The sequence below is a fragment of the Taudactylus pleione genome, unplaced genomic scaffold (assembly GCF_031769625.1).
Source record: "Taudactylus pleione unplaced genomic scaffold, aTauple2 ptg000986l, whole genome shotgun sequence".
NCBI classification, from domain to species: Eukaryota; Metazoa; Chordata; class Amphibia; order Anura; family Myobatrachidae; genus Taudactylus; species Taudactylus pleione.
The window spans coordinates 210,421-233,530 of NW_028285387.1; the positions used below are offsets into that span (position 1 = coordinate 210,421).

General features: G+C 49.1%; 1 non-coding gene across 1 annotated transcript; it reads right to left on the reverse strand.

The window, feature by feature from the left end:
- Positions 1–5,080: 5,080 nt before the first annotated feature.
- On the reverse strand, positions 5,081–5,271 carry LOC148454527 (U2 spliceosomal RNA). The gene has a single exon (XR_015874806.1). It is a non-coding gene; the product is annotated as a U2 spliceosomal RNA (small nuclear RNA).
- Positions 5,272–23,110: the final 17,839 nt, after the last annotated feature.

Here is a 23,110-nt window from a genome sequence, read left to right on the forward strand (position 1 = left end):
CTCCCCCTGCGGCCGGACGCGGTACTGCTGAGTGTACGGGGAGGAAGGAGCGACGCTAGAACTACATCTCCCAGAATCCTTTAAAGCAACTTACAGTGGCCGGGGATTCTGGGAGATGTAGTCAGATCAGCGCTGTGGCTGACCGTCTCATATAATGTATACACAATAATAACAATATATACATTATTTAAGTGTACATAAGGGTGAGGAAGGTGATTAGCAGTGGTGCTCATGTAAACCACAGGAGTAGATTACAGTTTATATTTTATTTATTTATAATCATTAATATAAATTTAATGTAATTATATGATTGGTATACACAATTTTTCTAATTACCTTTGTTTCTAATCATTCACAATATAGTGCCGTATACTTTACCAATTACTGGTCAGTATCATAGACTATATCCAGTTTTTGAAAGACTGTGTTGAGCCTTTGAACTTCAGAAATTTTCATTTTGGGCCTGACTTATGAGTACGTGACCGCGTTTTAGCAAACTGCGAATGCGCTGTAGCGCGTATACGCAACTGTGCGTATCTTGGGGCAATTCTTAGACAGACGCAGCTCGGCCGTTTCATTCCCTCTGTGAAATGCCTAAACTAGTGATGACACGTGCGGCCACAGATGGGAAAATAGGCAGTGCGAAGGCGCGCGTATACTCGCAGTAGCTGCATTGCGAGCCTGCGTGTGACTGAGAATCAGGCCCATTGTCTCTATAGAGCAGGGGGAACCTTTTTTCATTCGAGGGCCATTTTAATATATTTAACATTATTTGAGTTCCCAGTGCAGGCCACGCCCCTCCATGTGATGTCACACAGGGGCGGGACCACAATCGCCGGTGATTACAGCAATGCCCGGAGCATCCTGAGGATGCTCCGGGGAGCTGTAAGGGCAGCGGTGTGACCGTATGAAGCGTCCTAAGGACGATCCAGGTCGCACTGCTGCATAGATTAAGCCTGCAGGGTGCAAATGAGGCTAGCAGAAAAAAGTGTGAAGCTCCTCCCCCTCTATTCCCCACCAGCCCTCAGTTTAGAAAATGAAGACCGAGAGGAGATGGAGAACAATAGGAGTGAAAAGGAGAAATATCACACAACAACAAAACCATACAACATACGGAACTAACAGGCAGGTGAAGAGCGCTGAGGTGGGCGTCCAGTGTCCCCTGTGGAATCAGGGAAAAGGATTTACCGGTAAGTACCAAAATCCCATTTTCTCTTTCATCCACTAGGTGCTTACGCTGGGGACGTCCCAAAGTTTTCCCCACGGGCGGGGGCACTCTGAGGGACCAGCAGAACACGGAGGCCAAAACTAGTGAACCAATGACCAAGTGGCCGCATGGCACCATTGTAAAGTGGAGGCACCCGCACCCACAGAATGTGTTGACCGACGATCATTACTGACATAACTTGACTGCGGAGAGCTCGAACCACATCCAGGGTAGAAGACACACCCGAGTCCTCCACCAATGAGGCACGGCAAAAGGTTGGCTTATGTGGGAAGCCGACCCCACCTCAGGGAGGAAAGCGGCTACCGTCCTGAGTACCGCCCTATCAGCATGAAACACAAGGTAAGAACACTTATGGAACAGAGCCCTCCCATTCCGAAACTCTGCATGCCAAAGCCAAGAGAAGCCCCAAGGATCCATAGGTGGTACAAAAGGTGGCTGCCCCGGCAACACCTCCTGAAGAAACGGCTGCATCTCAGGAATGAGGAGCAACTTACGGTGAAAGAAATGAGAAGAGCAGAAACCTGCACTTTAGAAGATCCCAATCGTATGCCAGAAACTGATCTGGTCTAGAGGAAAAAAAAAAAAACAACAACGGAACAACCGCAAAGTTCTAGACAGAAAGCCCCGACTGGTACCCATGTCACATAAGAGCGCCAGGTGCGATGATAATGCGCAGCCGAAACCGGTCTCCTGGCGCTAAACATGGTGGGAGGAAAAAAACGAGTCTGGGATGCTTTTGTATCTTAACATATCAGTTCAAGAGCCACCCTGTAAAATGCAGTTTTGCTAAATTGGGGTGGACGAAAGAACCCTGTTGCAGAAGGTCCAGGAAAGAGGAAGGGGCCACGGGACATCTGCCAGGAGGAACTGAAGGTCCGAGAACCAACTAGTCCGAGGCCAGTTCGGAGCCACGAGAAGACTGAGGTCAACTTGTGTTTTATCCTATTTTGTAAACGAGGAATTAGTGGAATCGGAGTAAACCGGTAATCCAAGTTATAGGACTGGTAGAGTGTCGACTGCCCTCGCCTGCGGATCCCGAGTACTTGACATGTGTGCTGGAAACTGATTATTCAATCTGGACACCATGGGGGTCCACCTGAAGACGACCCCATCGACTCACGAGTGCGTGGGACACGTCTGGGTAAAGCCTCCATTCCCCAGGGATGGATGTCCTGGCGACTTAGGTAATCTGTTTTCCAGTTGTCCACTCTTGGGATAGATACTGCCGACAGGAATAACGACAGCCTATCGTCCTTTTTTTTTTTACCAGAGAATCTGAGTTACTTCTCGCATGGCCATGAGACCTCGAGTTCCACCCTCGAGGTTGACGTAAGCGACTGTCTTCACGTTGTCTGAGTAAAACCTCCCCGGAAGAGACCTTAGCAACTTTGCTGCTTGTAGCAGAGCATAGTAAATTACTCTGAGTTCCAACTCTCTTATGGGCCATCCTGTTTCCAGAGGGGACCCACGAACCTTAAAGTGATAGCCAAGAACCACTGCTCCCCAGCCTCGTAGGCTGGCGTCTGTAGTCACTTTCTGAAATTTCTGCCCGCCAAGAGATTGTTGGATTGTGTCCACCAGAGTAGACCAGTAGCCGGGACCAAACGGATCCGTTGATGTAGATGCAGGCGAGTCCCTGACCACTATGATAGCAGGTCTTGCTGGAACACCCAGGAGTAGAACCGTCCGAATGGAAGTGCTCCAAAAGCAGCTACCATCTTCCTCAAGAAACATAAACCAAGAAGCATGGACACCCTCTTTGGTCTGAGGACTAGCAACCGGATATCCCGGCTTAGTCTTCCGGAATGAAAATCCTCTGAAATACCGTATCCAGGATCACCCCCAGAAACTGGAGTCTCTGGGATGGACTGAGGCTAGATTTCTAGAAATTGATTATCCAACCATGTTGGATAAGAGTCTGGTATGTCAGGTAGGCGTGGTCCAAGAAAAGAGATTCCTATGGAGCCTTGAACAACAGGCTCTTAGGTGAAAATGCGGGGAACCGAGGATAACCCTAACGGCAACGCCCAAAATCGTTAGTGATTTTTCAAAATTGCAAAAAGCAGGAAGGCCTGGTGCGGTTCCCCATATGGGAACATGGAGATAGGCATCTTCTATATCCAGGGAAATGAGGAACTCCGCTGGTTCCAACTTGCAAGACAGACTGAAGTGACTCCATTTTGAAATGATACATCCTCAGATACTGGATTAAAGACCTCAGATTTAAGATGGGTCTGACTGACACATCTGGCTTGGGCATCACCCAAAGATCTGAGTAAAGCCCCATACCACGTTGATGCACTGGAACCGGAACAAGCACAGCAGATTGTTGCAGAGACTGCGACCAAGCCTGTTGAAAAGACCTTAAGCGAGTTCTGTACCTGTCGTGCAACCTTTTGTGGACGACAGCTATCTCTGCCGCCCCATGCCTACTTGGGAGCACCTCGGGATCAGCACCTGAAAGGGCTGTGGGTACGTGAAAAGACTGAAACGAGGAACCAGAGTAAGGTCTCCTGGATCCAAAGCATATCACCAGTGAACTGTAAATATTCAACAGCCCTTCTGGATTCTGCGGCCGCCTGCCAAGAGCGCAACCAGAGAGCTCTGCGGCCAGAAATGGCAGAAGCGGATATGCAAGTACTGATCTGACTGCATAGATCATGAATGTGTCCCGCTAATAGATGCAACTCTGCTCTGGATGTACCAGAGTCCAAGCTCGTATTCAAGTGGTCCGCCAGCCAGCTACCGCTTTGTTAATCCAGGCACTAATAAGTTCTAAGTTGAACCCCCCCCCTGTAGTATAAATAGATCAGTCCAACTGCGATAAGAAGGGGGTCCCCATGGTAGATCTAGGATCTGTCGGACAGTCAGAATTAAAGGCTCCCCCACCGTAGAGTATTAAGTAATGTAGCACCCTGCATTGGAAGCATTGTTTTCTTAGAAAGACGAAAACAGACGCATCCATCGGGGAATATGTCACCCACATTTCCATCATAGATAATGGAAAAGGATAACTGGGGGGGGGGACTACGTGGAATCTGTATCAAACAGATTAAAAATCTCTGATTCACGGATCCTCATGAGCGTGGAATTCCCCGTCTGACTTCTCTGACTGTAGGACAGTCATCAGGGGGCACTTTTGAGTAGGTTTTTTTTTTTTATAGAAAATGGAGGTTACAGTAGCCGCAGTCCCTATAACCTCGGGTATTGATAGGTAACGCCCTATGAGGGCGGCAAGGGACTTGTCAGAGATCGTCCCAGAGGGAAGAGCATTAGACCCCTTCAGCTGTACCTGGAAGAGACATGAGTGAGGGTGGAAGAGGAAACTTCTGCCCACACTTTCCAGGAAAATAAGAAAGTTAGCCCCTTGTGGGCTCGCATCGCTCGCCACAAAGATATATTCCCCTCTCACTTGGACAGTAGGGAGTGGGTATGAAATACCGCCGGCCGCCGTACCTAACTCTCCCTCCCCCTAGCCTAACACCCTCCCGGGGGGGTGCCTAACCCTACGTCCCCCCCGGGAGCCCAAACCTAACCCTCCCCCTCCCGCGGCTGTCCGCTCGCGGCGCCCGGCATCACTACGATCGGGATGCCGGGCGCCGGTCTCCCGGCGTCGGGGAAATGCGGGCGTCTACATCTAGATGCCCGGCATTTCACCCTTGCCGGGATATGACAGTCGGGAAGCCGGCTGCCGGTATTTAGGCAGTCGGCTTCCCGATTGCTTCCCAGGGAATGACGTTGGACACTGGCAGATGACGTCATCGTACATCTATGGAAAGGGATCTCTCTATTCCCCAGAGGCACGGAGGAAGTGACCTCACATGCGTGTGATGCACTCAGTGTGTAATCTTTTTTAGGTGCACCGGTCCTGGCAGTACTGCAATACCAGGTCAATGCGTGAAGTGGACAGAGCAAGCTTTTCTTCCATCTCCCTGTTCTAAAAATCCATTTAATCTATGGCCCCCAGATAGGGGGCAGATCAGATATTAAACTGATAAGAACAGATACTACACTTGATCTTAGCCAAAAGGCAGAGAAGCGATTCAGCACTGAGCTTCCCTTCCGCTCCCAGAGAGGTTGAGACCTACTCATTTCTGCTATCACATCAGCGGCCCATGTAGGAGTGAGTGAAGCAGAATTAGCCATGGAAGGGACTATTAAACAAGCACAAGCAAACATCTATTTGTTTTAAATATATATATATACACATATTTTTGTCCAAGGCAGGACTTGATCCTGGGACCTAGTGGTTCAGGGTCGGTGGAGTAGCCTACTGCCTGACATTTAAGACACACAGACTGTATCCAGACTATAGAGTACAGTATAGAAAAAAAAACAGAAGGCTCCATGCCGCTTAGAGAGCGCGTCTTTAGGCTCCGCCCCCTTTACATGCTAAAAGCAAAAGTGGCTTCTATGTAGCCATAATCTCGGCCCCACTCTGCTGCCTCTGCAAAACGTGTGTCCAGCGGGGGCCGTTGAAAGCTGGGAGCAGCGCGGTGAGCTATGTATGTACACCTGTACTACAAGCGCTGGGCAGTAGAGGTTGCATAAACCTTGAAAACGGCAGACACGCTGTTTACTACAGCTTTATGCCGCTAGTACTGAGCCCGCGCGGATATAGGCTCCGCCCCCTTTTTATGTGAAGGTCTAAAATGGCCTCTGCATTTTATGTCAGCCCCGCAGTGCTGCGCTGTCCAGTGGGGGCTGAGAGCTTTGGCAGGGAGCAGCGCTGTGCGCTAATAACCCAGGCACTCTGTAAAAATACAGAACGTGTCACACACTACAAGCGCTGGCAGCGTGGGGGAGCCGGGGGATGCGCAGCTACATACTCACTGCGCTCCCATGGAAGTCTCTCAGCAGGTCAGCACTCTCCTCTTCTTGCTGTGGCGATAAGGAGCTGTCAGTTGCCTTTAGAATAAGCACTGTGCACTCCTTCCTGATCTTTAGAAAAGTCAGGGCGCCAGGTACCCGGACCCCACCTTTGGTATAGGTGGCGAAGGGTACCTAATTGTGTAAAAGATGCTATAAAATAAAATAAATGTATTGCTGGAGCACAGCATATAGTGACCAGCTCCTAAGGCACATTTTCTAAACTGAGGGCTGGTGGGGAATAGAGGGGGAGGAGCTTCACACTTTTGAATTAATTAGTGCCAGCTCCAGCTAACCACGCCTCTATACCCCAGCCGTAAGCACCTCCAGTGTCCCCTAGTGGATGAAAGAGAAATATGTCTATTCAATTGTGATACAATTTGTAGCCATCCACAATCTGATTATAAAGAGCAAAGTTAGTTTCACTTTGAGCAGCTTGATTAGCTGACAGATGGAGCATTTTGGATTTTAGTTGCTGGTCTGACATGATGCATAGTAACCTATGCGCCCCTGTCATTATTGGCGTTGCTATCTATAAGATAGGGCCATGTACGAATGGTCATAACGCATGACCGTTCGGCCGGCTGTAGCTGTCGTTATCGATAGCTACAACCTGGCGCTGCCCTATCCCCACAGCAGGGACAGCGCTGTCCCTGCTTCGGCGGCTGCCAGCTCCAGGGCTCCACGTGGCGGCTGCCAGCTCCAGGGCTCGCACTAGGCTGATGCGCTGCTGTCTCTAGCGTGTAGCGCCGGAGGGGGGAGTTAACGCAGGTAGTGCTTCCTGCTTTGCCTCGGTAAAGAGGCGAAGCGGGAAGCGTTATAGCAACACGTTAAGTGCCGCTATAATACATCTACCCCAATATGCAATAAAATTTTGCAAGCAATAGAGGTATAAACTTCTATCGTCAGATGATAGATGTGACCCATAAACTTAAACTAAACTTAACTAAAATAAACACAGGAGACCAAGTTATGCCGTTTAAATTAATTGGTCAGCTTTATTTGGTTACAAGGTAGACATGGTGGCAGGAGAAGGAACGGCAACTAACCAGCGTCCACTTGTCTTAGGCCGGAAGTAAATCACAACTTGTGAGGGCCAACTATCCCAGACAAGGGTAGGGTGATCTTAAAAACTTGCAAGGGCCAACTATACCTTTCAGAGCAAGTGATGCGGCCCCAACACCCATGCCAATGCACCATTCATCCTGCTCGGTCGAGAGGTGCCGCTGACCCCAATAGGGTGAAATCAGCCTATCAGTGCATTGAAGGGGTGCGCACCGCTATTACTGCTGCAAGATGGACACTTCAATATTGCCGGTCTTTCCCTGCCAATGAAATAAAGCTGACACAAGACACAAGAGGGTAGGGAGGGTGGGAGATCAATTCAAAGAGGCAGATTTTACCACATTAGATTCTCTACACCCTCTCACTAACTCCGCCCCTAACCTAACGTCCTATCGCATCTGCCTACTACTGTCAACAAACATTTTTAACTTTATTAACCCCTCTATCCCTGACTAGAAGTTTATGTGCCGTCAGCTCTATTCCTAACCCCCGTTATATTAAACTTCTATCGTCAGATGATAGATGTGACCCATAAACTTAAACTAAACTTAACTAAAATAAACACAGGAGACCAAGTTATGCCGTTTAAATTAATTGGTCAGCTTTATTTGGTTACAAGGTAGACATGGTGGCAGGAGAAAGAACGGCAACTAACCAGCGTCCACTTGCCTTAGGCCGGAAGTAAATCACAACTTGTGAGGGCCAACTATCCCAGACAAGGGTAGGGTGATCTTAAAAACTTGCAAGGGCCAACTATCCCTTTCAGAGCAAGTGATGCGGCCCCAACACCCATGCCAATGCACCATTCATCCTGCTCGGTCGAGAGGTGCCGCTGACCCCAATAGGGTGAAATCAGCCTATCAGTGCATTGAAGGGGTGCGCACCGCTATTACTGCTGCAAGATGGACAATTCAATATTGCCGGTCTTTCCCGCCACAGCGGCTCTCAGGAGAGAAGCAGCCCGCCACCATGCTAACCAACCAAACCCTTAAAAACTGCAAAAATATCTTCTAGAAACAAAAAATTTCCCTCCTCAATAAGATGAACTCCATCCCTGCGGAAAAGGTGGGCATCCTGAATCCGAATTAAAGGATGGTGCACCACCAACCCTCCCAATTCCAGCACATGCCTAGCCACCCATTTGTTAACCTTCCTCCTGGACCTGTCCAAAGCCACACTATTATAGCAATATCTCCATGAAAGCCTGGCGATGATAGGGGACCACACCAAAAGGCAGTTAGGCAATAACCGAACCACCTCTGTCAAGTCACGAACAATCGCATGGCGCAACTCTAAGGAAGTTTGTTGGCCCAAATCATTGCCCCCGAGATGTATAATTAGCACTAAAGGGGAACCAACTTCAGCTACTGACCTGTGCAAGTTGTGCAACAAAGCTTCCCAAAGCATGCCCCTCTGCCCCAACCACCTAACACTCTCCCAACGTGGGAACACGGAGGCATCTACAGCAAAGCGCGACTGCCCGGCCCAAAGAATAAAAGAGTGACCAATGAACCAAATGGGCCTAGCGTCCTGGACACCTGCAAATATACAGAAATAAAATAGATAAGTATATATGCAGCATGTAAATCACAAAGGAGGAGTAGGAGGGGGGGAGGAAGACTTGACCCGAGGTGAAAACCTACAAAAAACCTGCTGGATCTTTTTTATGTTTCTTTCGTTCATATTAATATTATATTAAGCTAAGCGATCAATGTCCAAAGCAGGGCAAAATCTCTCGGGACCCCCGCCGGAAAGGCAGCGAGTTGGCCAAGGCACTCAAGTCCAAACGAATAAAGTATAACAATTTATGATTCCAGACGAACATAACTTCTGTAGGCATTGGACTTCCATCTTCCGAGAGCCTGGATCTCCTGTGAAGAAAGACCCGAGGAGGCCGCAAAAGTGGCGGCACCTATTCTAAAAGAATGGGTGCCGTAATCCGAAGGGGAAAGCCCGAGGTGCCGTGTGCAGCGATGGAAGACCGATCTAAATTGGAATTTAGTCAGAGGAGATCCATCCTCATGCATAAGCCAAGCCCCCGGCTGCATTGGCCTGCAAAGAGTATATTGGGAGGCCAAGTGAACCGGACAAATCCCGTCATCAGGACAGGATTTCAGGGACACCCAGCGAACTCTACCCATCTGATCGGTCTTGGAACGCCGAATACGGCACAACAGCGTATCACGCAGCAAAATGTGACAACGAAGCAGAGGGGGCTGAGCGCGGTGCGAAGATGCTACCAGCTCGCTGATGCGAAAAGCCCCATGAAAGGCCATCGCAAAAGCGAGGCGGAATAACAGAACCTCGAATTGCGAAGAACAAATGCCCGTCAAACTTTCACCTAGACGCGCTAGCAAATCAGGACCAATAGGACGACGCTGGTCATCCGTGGCAGGCCTGACGCGAGACCAACCCCTAAGGGCCCTTTGTATTAAAAAACCCTTAGTTATGTCTCTCTGCCCAGCTAGGCGCAAAAAGAATGAAATCCCAGCAAGCCTCTGGGCAACATAAGCCCGCGACCTGCCGGAATCGAACAAGAAACAAACAAAAGCAACCATATTAGTATAACGAGAGCTACCTGACGAACTCCGTCCTTGCAAAAACTTCTCCCACTGTTGCCAAGATGTTTGGTAGGCCGTCAACGTCCGTGGGGCCATGGACCGACGTGCGAGATCTTCCATTCTGGTTTGATGATCTGCCAACAATGAAATGGACAAAGCTCACCTTTTAATGCCGCGTACGGGTCCAATTCGCGGAACCTCCGCCAATCCTGTCTGGAGAGCGCATCTGCAATGGAATTATCAGTACCCGGCACATGACGAGCTGTGAACAATATGTTAAACTGCAAAGCGCGCAGAACCAGCCAAGCAAGAAGCCGCAACACTGGTAGCGACGACGATCTTTGGTTATTGATCGCATGTACTACCCCCAGGTTATCGCACCAAAAAACTATGGAACGGTCGCGCAACCGCTGACACCATAGCTCTAATGCCACCACTATGGGAAACAGCTCCAGTAGGAGCAAGTTCTTGGTCAATCCTGCCTGTACCCATTCCGCCGGCCAAACTGAAAAACACCAATCTCCTCCCAAAAAAGATCCGAAACCTGATGATCCAGCAGCATCCGTGAAGAGCTGCAGGCAAGCATTAGGCTGAGGACCCGCAGGGCAGACGCGCACTCCATTAAAATCGCCCAAAAATGTCTCCCAAACCGCCAGGTCCAGCTTTAGTTCAGACGACAGCCGCAGAAAATGGTGCGGTTGACGTAGTCCTACCAAAGCCCTCTGTAGCTTCCGACAAAAAATCTTCCCCATCGGGATAACTCGACACGCGAAGTTAAACAGCCCGAGCAGGGATTGACCTTGACGAAGAGTTACCTTTCCTCCTGCCAACTCTAGGAGGATAGTATCCTGCAAACGACGAATCTTGTCCGGCGGCAGCCGGCAAAGAACCTCCAAGGTATCAATTTCAATACCCAAGAAAACCAGCTTAGTGGCTGGGCCCTCAGTTTTATCGTGCGCAATAGGTACTCCAAATTCCGAGAAGAGTGCTTGCACAGAAAAAAGGAGACGATTGCAGCGACGCGAACCGGCTGGACCTACGCACAAGAAGTCATCCAAGTAATGGGCTATGCTCGTCTCCCCAGACCCCACCGCGACACACCAATGGAGAAAGGAACTGAAACGCTTGAAGAACGCGCAGGAAATCAAACAACCCATCGGAAGACATTTGTCCAGGTAGTAGCCATCCGGCAACCGAAACCCCATGAAGCGAAATGATTCAGGATGCAGGGGCAACAATCTGAAGGCGGACTCAATGTCCACTTTTGCCATGAAAGAACCCGGACCCGCTGCGCGAACTAACGCTAACGCAGATTTGAATGACTGGTACTGTACGCGGCAGACCTCAACATCTATGGCGTCGTTAACTGACGCGCCTGACGGATGTGACAGGTGCTGAATTAAACGGTAACTCCCGGGGGCCTTCTTGGGGACAACACCCACAGGGGAAAGGACCAGATCGGGTATCGGAGGCTGCGGGAAAGGTCCAATCATGAGACCCAGCCCGACCTCCTTCATAACCTTATCCTTTAGCACGTGAGGTAAATCACAGGCCGAGCGTAATTTCCTAGGGGACCCGGAACTGACAGGCCGTTTTATTGGAAGCGAAAATCCCTCTGCAAAACCCTTACTCAAAAAGGCGGCGGCGTCCCGCACAGGATACCAGTCTAACCATTTTGCCATGGCATCCAGACGAATGGGAGTTGACGCTTTACTTCGAAGTCCCGGACCCTGACCGTTTGGCAGAGGGTGCCGCAGCGGAGGACTGGGCTCCTCCTGGACCGCGGGAGCAGTCCTTACTGGGGTGTGCCGCGCCGCAGCGGAGGCACTGGTGTCGAAAGCGACACCTGTTACCAAGGGTACAATTCCCATTATTGTATGCGTAACACTTCCGCTTGTTTTGCCCTCCACTGGCTGTCCTTGGTGCCGAGGGGGACGAGGGTTGAACTGGCCGCCCAGGGGACTGATCAGCAAGGACGCGTGTAGGCTGTGTCACCTCCATCCACACCTCAACATCTTTACAACCCAATTCCATGACCTTGACCCGATCTTGCTTTCGACGAAACTCTTCGTCGTATTGACGCCACGCCGTACTGCGTGAGGCCTTGAATAGGCCATGTATCAGGTGTAAATATCGTATAATATTAAGGTACTCGGAAGGCCTGGTTTTGAGATAGCAAGTTGAGAACACGCAGAACCCAGATAGCCAATTCGTGTAAGACTTATAGGCCTCCAGACCAATACCCCCTTTTGCCTTTGCGGTCGCAGCAGCTTTCTTCGCCGTAGCTGTAAGGGTGAACATATCTACGTAGCGCCCTTTTTTGATCCGCTGCTTAACCCTGGTACGCATACCTCGAGTGACAGCTGTATTAGCGCAGTGTACAACATCCTCCGGACCCGCTCCACGATCTACGCTGGTACTACTGCCGGAGGACCGTTCGCTAGAATGCCTATGACGACGTGAGCGACGTCTACGAGAACTCCTTGCCCTTTTACGCCTAGCCTTATGCGAACTATCGCTTGAAGAGGAGGAGGAAATGGAAGTAGACCCGCAGTCAGATGTACTGTCACACTCACCAGAAGCACTGGCAAGGGCATTGGTAACCCCAGCGCCTGCGTTAGCTCTGACTTCAGCCGTCGCACTTCTGGTCAGGGCTGCGACCACTGTTAACTCCTCCAGACTGTCGTCTGTAAAAGAAGAGACTGAGGCAGCATCGTGCGCATTGTCTGTGTCCGTAGCCTGATTGGGCTGAGGAAGGGAGATGGCAGAGGGAGAGAAAGAAACGGAAGGAGCTGCGGGCATGGGAGCGAGGGAAAGACCGCAAATCCTGCCTAATTGCTGCACCAGAGGGCCAAGCTGCGTCTGCACGGCGGACGCCACCGACGCAGAAGGGCCTCCAGCGTCAGCGTTTCCGGGCTGCTGGGTCAAAAAAGCGGTGTCAGTGCACCCACCACAGACACCAGCAGTCCAGCTATGGCACCAGCATCCAGCAAGGGAGCACTCCCTGGTGCCGCAGGCCCTGCAGGCATAGCAGACGCTGGAGCAGCTGCCACCCCCGCAGGCCTGGAGGAGCTGGCTGCTGCAGACATGGGGGACCCCATGTCTGAGTCGCCATTATCAGCATAAACAGGGGGCAGCAGAAGAGGGGGAGGATTAACCTGCCTGTCACTATGCAGGCATTGGCTCCGCCCCCTTCGTCTCCGCCCCCCGCCTGTATTAATGTTGGCCTGCGTGCAAGCCGGCACCATGACAGGCATCCGGCCTGCACGCTTATGTGGCCTTTTCCGCCGCCCTTCCCCACGGACTTCAGCCGGCTCACTCTGAGCGGCCACTGGGGGAGAAGGGACGGGCGGTGTGACTGCCCGCTGATGTCCGCGGGAACGGCCGGAGCGCGCACCCGCGACTCCCGCGGGCGCTGTAGTACGCCCGGCCGCTTCTGATCCCCGCCTGCCCTGGTCCCCAGCCGCACTAGTACTGGCGACCAGCGGGGAACCAGGGGCAGGCGGAGGCAGCAACAGAGGGGATTCGCGGCACCGCCGCCGCCGCGCGCCCGGGACCGCATCGCTTGCTGCTTGTAAGGGGGCCGCTTTACCTGACCCTCCCGAACGCCGGGAGGGCAGGACATGAGAGAGAGGGGGATAAAGCGCGCCGGACCCGACACCGTCTGACAGACGGGCGGGTACCGAGCGCGCGCGCTGGGGACGGCTCATGTTGCTCCACAAAGTCAAGGCAAGGAGGTAGGAGCGCAACTGGAAGGGAAAGAAAAGTTAGATAAGAAAAGAGAGTGTAGATATAGGGAAAGTATGGAGAAGAGAGTAGGGAAAGATATAAAGTAGGGAAAGAGAAAGTAGGGATGAATAAAGAACCTTTATTCCAACAGACAGATCTGCAAAGGAAGAACTGTACTTTCCTGGTCGCAGATCAATTCAAAGAGGCAGATTTACCACAGTAGATTCTCTACCCCTCTTACTAACTCCGCCCCTAACCTAGCGTCCTATCACCACACCCTCTCACTAACTCCGCCCCTAACCTAGCGTCCTATCACCACACCCTCTCACTCACCCCGCCCCTAACCTAGCGTCCTATCACCACACCCTCTCACTAACCCCGCCCCTAACCTAACGTCCTATCACATCTGCCTACTACTGTCAACAAACATTTTTAACTTTATTAACCCCTCTATCCCTGACCAGAAGTTTATGTGCCGTCGGCTCTTTTCCTAACCTCCGTTATATTTTAGCATAATCATGGCCAAGGTTATGGGCCTACCCACCATATCCAGGTAACCTCTGTAGGGTAGGTCCCTAACATACTAGGGTTCAAATGCAGAGCACAGGACACCTCCAAACCAGCTCAGCCACCCCAGGGCACCGCTCTAATGAGAAAAGTGAAGTGTAAAGTAAAAAAGGGTAAGAGCAGCTGCGGCTGCATATACAGGATAGAAGTGAAAATACAAATATAATAAAAGTGTTAAAAATGTGCAAAAAGGAAGATTGTGTTATAATGCAGTCCAGGAATCTTTCCTATACACTCCATTTAGTGTGCTTCATTGCACACCTGAAGGAAAGGAGACGCCTTCAGCCTGGACTAGCACCCCTCCCCCATTGGTTTAAACTAAAGCATGGAGTCTGGTAATGTATATGCACACTAGTAATAGGCACAATTTTACGAAAGTCCTACAAGTTATATACTGTAGTGCAACTTTGGGTTGATTTTTGGGGCGTGGGTCCCCTGGATTGCTTTGGTTGATCTGTTTCAGGGCATCGCATTATAACACATTGTTCCTTTTTTGCACATTTTTAACATTTTATTGTTTGTTTTTATTATATTTGTATTTTCACTTCTATCCTGTATATGCAGCCACAGCTACTCTTACCTATCTTACTTCACACTTCACCTTTCTCATTAGAGCAATGCCCTGGGGTGGCTCGGCTGAGCTGGTTTGGGGTGTCCTGCGCTCTGGTTTTGAACCCTAGTATGTTAGGGACCTACCCTACAGAGGTTACCTGGATATGGTGGGTAGCCCCATATCCTTGGCCATGATTATGCTAAAAACCTCATTTCATTGCATAATGTATTTATATATAATCAGTAATTAGGAGTTGTGCACCTGTGATTTGTCTGTTCCTGTACCTACAATAAAAGTCTCAACAGGTAGCACCTCCCATTATGTATATTCAGGGTGTGCAGTCCAGGACTCTTTCCTATATCTGAAAATCATTAGGTGGATCCATTCATGGCACAATTGGAGCCATCTGTGAATACACTTATGCAGAAACGTAAACTGGTTACTCCACCTCATGTCACAAGGTGGTGAGGAATGTGCTCATAGGTTTCCGGGAACGTGACTGTAAGTTTAGCTGCTTGCAATGACCATATCAGCGGCCACGAGACCCTACCACAAAGGTCTCGGCGCAAGCCCGATGGTCATGATGGTCTTGACTAGGGGTGAGCGGGTTCGGATTTCTGAAATCCGAACCCCCCCGAGCCCCCCCGATCCGAGGCCGGTCCGAGTCAGGCTCGACTTTTCCCGCCTGACTCGGATCTGAAATCGAGGCAAAACGTCATCATCCCACCTTCCGGGTCTCGCGGGTTTTGGATCCTATATAAGGTACCCAAGTCAGCGCCATTTTCTCACTCGGCTGTGGACAGTGAAGAGGGAGGGTGGGAGTTAGGGCTGGCTGGGCTGTGTAGTGTAGTGCAGTGTAGTGTAGTGTTGTGCTGTGCTGTGCTGTGCTGTGCTGCTGTTGTCCATAGGGGCTGTGTCCACTACTTCAAAGTCCATAGGGGCTGGCTGGACTGTGTTGTGCAGTCAGTTGTCCATAGGGGCTGTGTCCACTCCAAAGTCCTGTGCAGTGTCCCAGTCCTAAAGGGGTGCTGTAGTGTTGTCCAGGGGGTGCTCTGTCCGTCAGGGGTGCTCCCCCCAAGTGCTAAAAAACAAAATTATTTTTTCTGTGTTTGTGAATTGTGTGCACTGTGGCTGCATGTGCATCAACAAAGGAGCAGCGCCAAGCGTGCGCCTGTGTCCCATAAGTAAAAGGCCAGCTGGATTGTCCATTAAAGGGTGCTGTAACCCCCAAAGGGCACTCCAAACAAAATAAAAAAAAATATTTTTTTGTGTTTGTGAATTGTGTGCGCAGTAGCCGCACGTGCATCAACAAAGTAGTGCCAAGCGTGTGCCTGTGTCATAAATAAAGGGCTGGCTGGCTTGTCCGTTAAAGGGTGCTGTAACCCCCAAAGTACACTCCAAACAAAATAAAAAAATATTTTCTGTGTTTGTGAATTGTGTGCGCAGTAGCCGCACGTGCATCAACAAAGTAGTGCCAAGCGTGCGCCTGTGTCCCATAAATAAAGGGCCGGCTGGATTGACCGCTAAAGGGTGCTGTAACCCCCAAAGGGCACTCCAAACAAAAGAAAAAAAAAATTTCTGTGTTTGTGAATTGTGTGCACTGTGGCTGCATGTGCATCAACAAAGGAGCAGCGCCAAGCGTGCGCCTGTGTCCCATAAGTAAAAGGCCGGCAGGCTTGACCGTTAAAGGGTGCTGTAACCCCCAAAATACACTCCAAACAAAATAAAAAAATATTTTCTGTGTTTGTGAATTGTGTGCGCAGTAGCCGCACGTGCATCAACAAAGTAGTGCCAAGCGTGCGCCTGTGTCATAAATAAAGGGCTGGCTGGCTTGTCCGTTAAAGGGTGCTGTAACCCCCAAAGTACACTCCAAACAAAATAAAAAAATATTTTCTGTGTTTGTGAATTGTGTGCGCAGTAGCCGCACGTGCATCAACAAAGTAGTGCCAAGCGTGCGCCTGTGTCCCATAAATAAAGGGCCGGCTGGATTGACTGCTAAAGGGTGCTGTAACCCCCAAAGGGCACTCCAAACAAAAGAAAAATTTTTTTTCTGTGTTTGTGAATTGTGTGCACTGTGGCTGCATGTGCATCAACGAAGGAGCAGCGCCAAGCGTGCACCTGTGTCCCATAAGTAAAAGGCCGGCTGGCTTGTCCATTAAAGGGTGCTGTAACCCCCAAAGGGCACTCCAAACAAAATAAAAAAATATATTTTTTTGTGTTTGTGAATTGTGTGCGCAGTAGCCGCACGTGCATCAACAAAGTAGTGCCAAGCGTGCGCCTGTGCCCATAAATAAAGGGCCGGCTGGATTGACCGCTAAAGGGTGCTGTAACCCCCAAAGCACACTCCAAACAAAATAAAAAAATATTTTCTGTGTTTGTGAATTGTGTGCGCAGTAGCCGCACGTGCATCAACAAAGTAGTGCCAAGCGTGCGCCTGTGTCATAAGTAAAGAGCCGGCTGGCTTGACCGTTAAAGGGTGCTGTAACCCCAAAAGTACACTCCAAACAAAATAAAAAAATATTTTCTGTGTTTGTGAATTGTGTGCACTGTGGCTGCACGTGCATCAACAAAGGAGCAGCGCCAAGCGTGCGCCTGTGTCCCATAAGTAAAGAGCTGGCTGGCTCATTTCTTAAAGGGTGGTGTAACCCACAAAGTGCACTACTCTCCAGCAAACAAAAAATAATATTTTCTGTGTTTGTGTGCGCCTTAGCCGCATGTATATATCAATATAACATAAATGGAGGACCAAACTTTCTCCGATAAAAATAAAATAGAGAAAGATCAAGAACCACTTCCTCCTAGTGCTGAAGCTGCTGCCACTAGTCATGACATAGACAATAACATGCCATCAACGTCGTCTGCCAAGGCCGATGCCCAATGTCATAGTAGAGGGCACATACAATCCCAAATGGCAAAGTTCAGGAAAATGACCTTAAAAAAAACATTTAAATCATCTGAAGAGAAACGTAAACTTGCCAATATGCCATTTATGAAACGGAGTGGCAAGGAACGGCTAAGGTCTTTCCCTATGACTAGTGTGTGTCATACTAGCATGACTAGTATGTTCATGACTAGTGGTTCAGCTTCACATGACGATGGAATCCCTCCTCCCACTAAAAAAATCAAAAGAGTTAAGCTGGCAAAAGCACAGCAAAGAACTGTGCGTTCTAAGAAGATATCACAAATCCCCAAGGAGAGTCCCAAGTGTGGTGGCGGTTGCGATGCCTGACCTTCCCAGCACTGGACGGGAAGAGGTGGCTCTTTCCACCATTTGCACGCCCCCTGCAAGTGCTGAAAGGAGCACCCACAGTCCACTTGCTGATATGCAAATTGAAGATGTCACTGTTGAAGTACAACAGGATGAGGATACTGGTGTAGCTGGCGCTGAGGAGGAAGTTGGCGAGGAGGATTCTGATGGTGATGTGGTTTGTTTAAATCAGGCTCCGGGGGAGACAGTTGTTGTCCGTGGGATGAAAAAGCCCATCACGGTCATGCCTGGGCAGAAGACCAAACATTCCACCCCTTTGGTCTGGCAATATTTCTATCCAAATCCGGACAACAACTGTCTTGCCATATGTACCATATGTAAAGGTGAAATAAGTAGGGGTAGGGACGTTAACCACCTAGGAACATCCTCCCTTATACGGCACCTGCAGCGCGTTCATAAAAAGTTACTGTCAAGTTCAGAAACTTTGGCTAAGACCGTAAGCAGTCCAGGGACACCTAAATCCCGTTGTCCTGTTGTATCCAAGCGCCTGCAAACCACACCGTCAACTCCCTCCTCGTCACTTTCCTCCTTAGTCAGGATCGGAAGTAGTCCTGCAGGCCATGTCACTGGCATGACTGACTCTCCTATCCGGGATTCCTCCGGAGGATCCTGCATTGCTACGCCTCCTGCTGCCGCTGCTGCTGTTGCTGCTGCTGGGAGTCGTTCATCATCCCAGAGAGGAAGTAGGAACACCACTACTTTTACTAAAAAATTGACCATCCAACAGTCCTTAGCGAGGAGGATGAAGTACGACAGCAGTCATCCTGAAGCAAAACGTATAACTGAGGCCTTGACTGCTATGTTGGTGTTAGACGTGCGTCCGGTATCCGCCATTAGTGTAGCGGGATTTAGACAATTGATGGAGGTAGTGTGTCCCCGGTTCCAAATCCCGTCTAGGTTCCACTTCACTAGGCGATACCGAGACTGTACAGAAACGTCAGAAAAAGTGTCCTCAGTATCCTGAAAAATGCCGTTGTACCCAATGTCCACTTAACCACGGACATGTGGACAAGTGGAACAGGGCAGACTAAGGACTATATGACTGTGACAGCCCACTGGGTAGATGTATCACCTTACGCAGCAATAGCAGCAGTGTCACCAGTAGCAGCATCTCAGAAACGCCAGCTCGTTCCAAGGCAGGCTACGCTGTGTATCACCGGTCTCAGTAAGAGGCACACCGCCGACAACCTCTTAGAGAAACTGAGGGAAATCATCGCCCAGTGGCTTACCCCACTTAGACTCTCCTGGGGATTTGTGATAACTGACAACGCTACCAATATTGTGCGGCCATTACATCTGGGCAAATTCCAGCACGTCCCATGTTTTGCTCACACAATAAACTTGGTGGTGCAGAATTTTCTGAAAAGCGACAGGGGCATGCAGGAGACGCTTTGGGTGGCCCGAAAAATTTCTGGCCACTTTCGCCATTCAGCGACTGCGTGCCGAAGACTGGAGCACCAGCAAACACTCTTGAACCTGCCCCGCCATCACCTGAAGCAAGAGGTTGTGACGCAGTGGAACTCAACCCTCTATATGCTTCAGAGGATGGAGGAGCAGCAAAAGGCCATTCAAGCCTATACATCCACCTATGACATAGGCAAAGGAGGGGGTATGCACCTGACTCAAGCGCAGTGGAGAATGATTTCCGTGTTGTGCAAGGTTCTCCAGCCCTTCGAACTTGCCACACGTGAAGTCAGTTCAGACACTGCCAACTTGAGTCAAGTCATTCCCCTCATCAGGCTTTTGCAGAAGCAGCTGGAGAAAGTGAAGGAGGAGCTAAGACGGAGCGATTCCGCTTGGCATGTGGGACTTGTGGATGAAGCCCTTCATTCGCTTTGCCAGGATTCCAGGGTGGTCAATCTGTTGAAATCAGACCACTACATTTTGGCCACCGTGCTTGATCCTAGGTTTAAAGCCTATGTGGTGTCTCTCTTTCCGGCCGACACAAGCCTGCAGAGGTGCAAAGACCTGCTCGTGAACACACTGTCAGCTGAAGCGGAACGTGACATGTCAACAGCTCCTTCTTCATTTTCTCCCGCAACTGGGGCTGCCAGGATAAAGCTTAGGTATTCTAAGTAACCCGCTGGCGGTGATGCAGGGCAGGCGGGACCAAGTTTGGACATCTGGTCTGGACTGAAGGACCTGGCAACAATTTCTGACATGTCTACTGTCACTGCATATGATACTGTCACCAATGACAGAATGGTGGAGGATTACATCGGTGACAGCATCCAAGTAGGCATGTCAGACAGTCCATACCTGTACTGGCAGGAAAAAGAGGCAATTTGGAGGCCCCTGTACAAACTTGCTCTATTTTACCTGAGTTGCCCCCCGTCCAGTGTGTACTCCAAAAGAGTGTTTAGTGCAGCCGGGAACCTTGTCAGCGAAAGGCATAGGAGGTTGCTTCCACAAAATGTGGAGAAGATGATGTTCATAAAAATGAATTATCAACTCTTCCAGGGAGACCAGCCTCCAGAACGTACAGAGGGACCTGTGGTGGTGGATTCCAGTGGGGACGAATTAATACTCTGTGAGGATGAGGATGTACACAACACTGAAGAGGGTGAGGAATCGGTGGATGAGGAGGATGAGGACGACATCTTGCCTCCGTAGATCCAGTTTGTGCAGGGACAGATTAATTGCCAGCTTGTTTTGTGGGGGCCCAAACGAAGCAATCATTTCAGCCACAGTTGTGTGGCAGACCCTGGCGCTGAAATGATTGCTTTGTTAAAGTGTGCATGTCCTGTTTATACAACATAAGGGTGGGTGGGGGGCCCAAGGACAATTCCATCTTGCACCTCTTTTTTTTCTTTGCATTATGTACTGTTTGGGGCCTAGTTTTTCAAACTGCCATCCTGTCTGCCACTGCAGTATCACTCCTAGATGGGTCACGTGTTTGTGCCGCCCACTCGTGTCGCTTAGCATAGTCATCCAGCTACCTCGGTGCAACCTTTTGGACATAAAAACACTATTGTGAGGTGTGAAGTGTTCAGAATAGACTGGAAATTAGTGGAAATGAAGGTTATTGAGGTTAATAATAGCATAGGAGCTGAAAAACCAACACATTCTGTGATTTTAGCTGTTTTTATGCTTTTTTAAAAAAAAATACAGATCCAAAACACAAAACCCAGACCCAAAACACGAAGAAAGATCCAGATCCAAAACCAAAACACGAAAAGTGGCCGGTGCACACCCCTAGTCTTGACCATCGCGACCATCATCCTGGCCACTCGCTATAGCTTTCAGAGCGTCCGTCTCTGAATCAGGGCCTCTATTCCCAAGTCTGAATCAGGCCCCAGTCCTCAAAGCCCCACATCAGGTGGTTTTTCCCTCTATATGGGGTATCAGGAGGGCTCCCCACCCCACATCAGGTGGCTTTCACCTCCATCAGGAGGACACTGAGCCTAATTGCATTATACAGGTCACTATCTTATCTGTGACTGATGCACAGCTGTATATACCAGAAAGGTTGTTTTGGGGGGGATATCCTACAAATTTAATTTAGTAAATAGGCCTAATATTCTAAATTCACATATTCTATATTAGTGTTTTTGTGCATATAGATAGATAGATAGATAGATAGATAGATAGATAAATAGATAGATAGATAGATATGAGATAGATAGATAGATAGATAGATAGATAGATAGATAGTCCTAATTCTTCAAGATATAGGAATAAAGGCTTCACCCAAGCGGGACTGCACATTATTATTATTATTAAATTTTATTTATAAGGCGCCACAAGTGGTCGGCAGCGCCGTACATACAGTACAGGGTACACAGAACATTACATTACAACACAGTAACCAAAATATAAACAGAGCACAAGTAACAATTAGCAACACAATTCTCCATACACAGTACAGCTCTGAAGGTAAAGGCTGTCATAGAAGTTAAGGAATCTATATTTGAACCTCTATATACCCCTGCCTATACCTTCTAATATCCTACCTATAAACCTCTAAGGATGACACTATTTTGCATACACAGTCATAAAGTAAATAAAGACTCCAGTCTTGGAACGTGTGGTTCCAAAGCACAAAGTATTATTCAAGTAAAAGTACAGTCAGTTACACGCTATTGATCCATACACAATTCGGCGCAAAGGAATTATACAGACCCAAGTACAGTATACATACGCAGCGCTCTCTGGTCCAGATGTTAGGCATCAGCAAGAAACCCCTCGTCAGTCAGCATTCAGCAAGAAGACTAAGACCCAGTGTTAGAGCACACATTTATACCCCCAGAAATAGACAACACAATAGAGAAGTTTGTTGCTGATGCCATTGGTTCCCAAGGGGGATTCATCTGTTACAGAGCGTTTAACAGGCTGATTCAAATAGACACAACCCAGCCTCCAACAACTGGGGGTCTCTGCCTTCCCGCCCCATGCAACATCCTAACAGTTGTTCATATAATATACATTTTGTTGCTTGAAGTCTCTGCGGTCCATAAGTTGAGAATGCATGATGCGATCTCCACATCGATAATACCGGAATTCTGTTGAAAGAGTACGCATCAGTACAAAACCAAACACGGTTTACTTAGCATGTATAAAACCTTAGTTACCAAATAATCTTTATTTCACAGCATTTATACTAACTGAGCAAACTTAAATCTTATACCTTAAAGCTTATTAAACCTTTTATGTGGATATGTAATGTGTGAGTATGCGGGGTGTGATGTAAAGACGCTAGTTAACTTGGGGCAGATGCGTGGGCATGAAGCTAACAACCAGCGTTTTCATACAGGATCTTATGCATTTGCTAATATGCGATTGGTTACCAGCGCAATTGTGCGTATTAATGTGTGTATGAGAAATGGTGCACTTAAATCTCACTTACTAAGTGAACACCTAGCAGTGTGGAATGCTGAGCCTTATAGTTCCACACGCCCCCCTCTCTCAGCAGCCCCCACCCTTCCCAGGCTCAAAAGAAAAAGTCCTTTGTTCTCCCAGACTCTGGTGTGAATGCAAATTAGCCCAGCTACAAGACCCAAACCTAAGATAACACTCTTGGCTTTGAAGGTATTTTATTGCAGGAAGCCTGCTAATGTAAGGTGTGTATTCTAGCCGGGCCACCTGGAGTGAAAGCAGACGTTATCCAGGAAGCTTGTCTACACAGGCTAGTTGTCACGTGGCCATTTGCTCTGTTTAGCTAACGCAATATATCCTTTAGGGGAATTATAATAATATACACTTTATCCAGAGCACCCAAACTACGTAAAGTCATGAAATGGGCTTTTGGTGAATCGCCGTAATTTATGGCG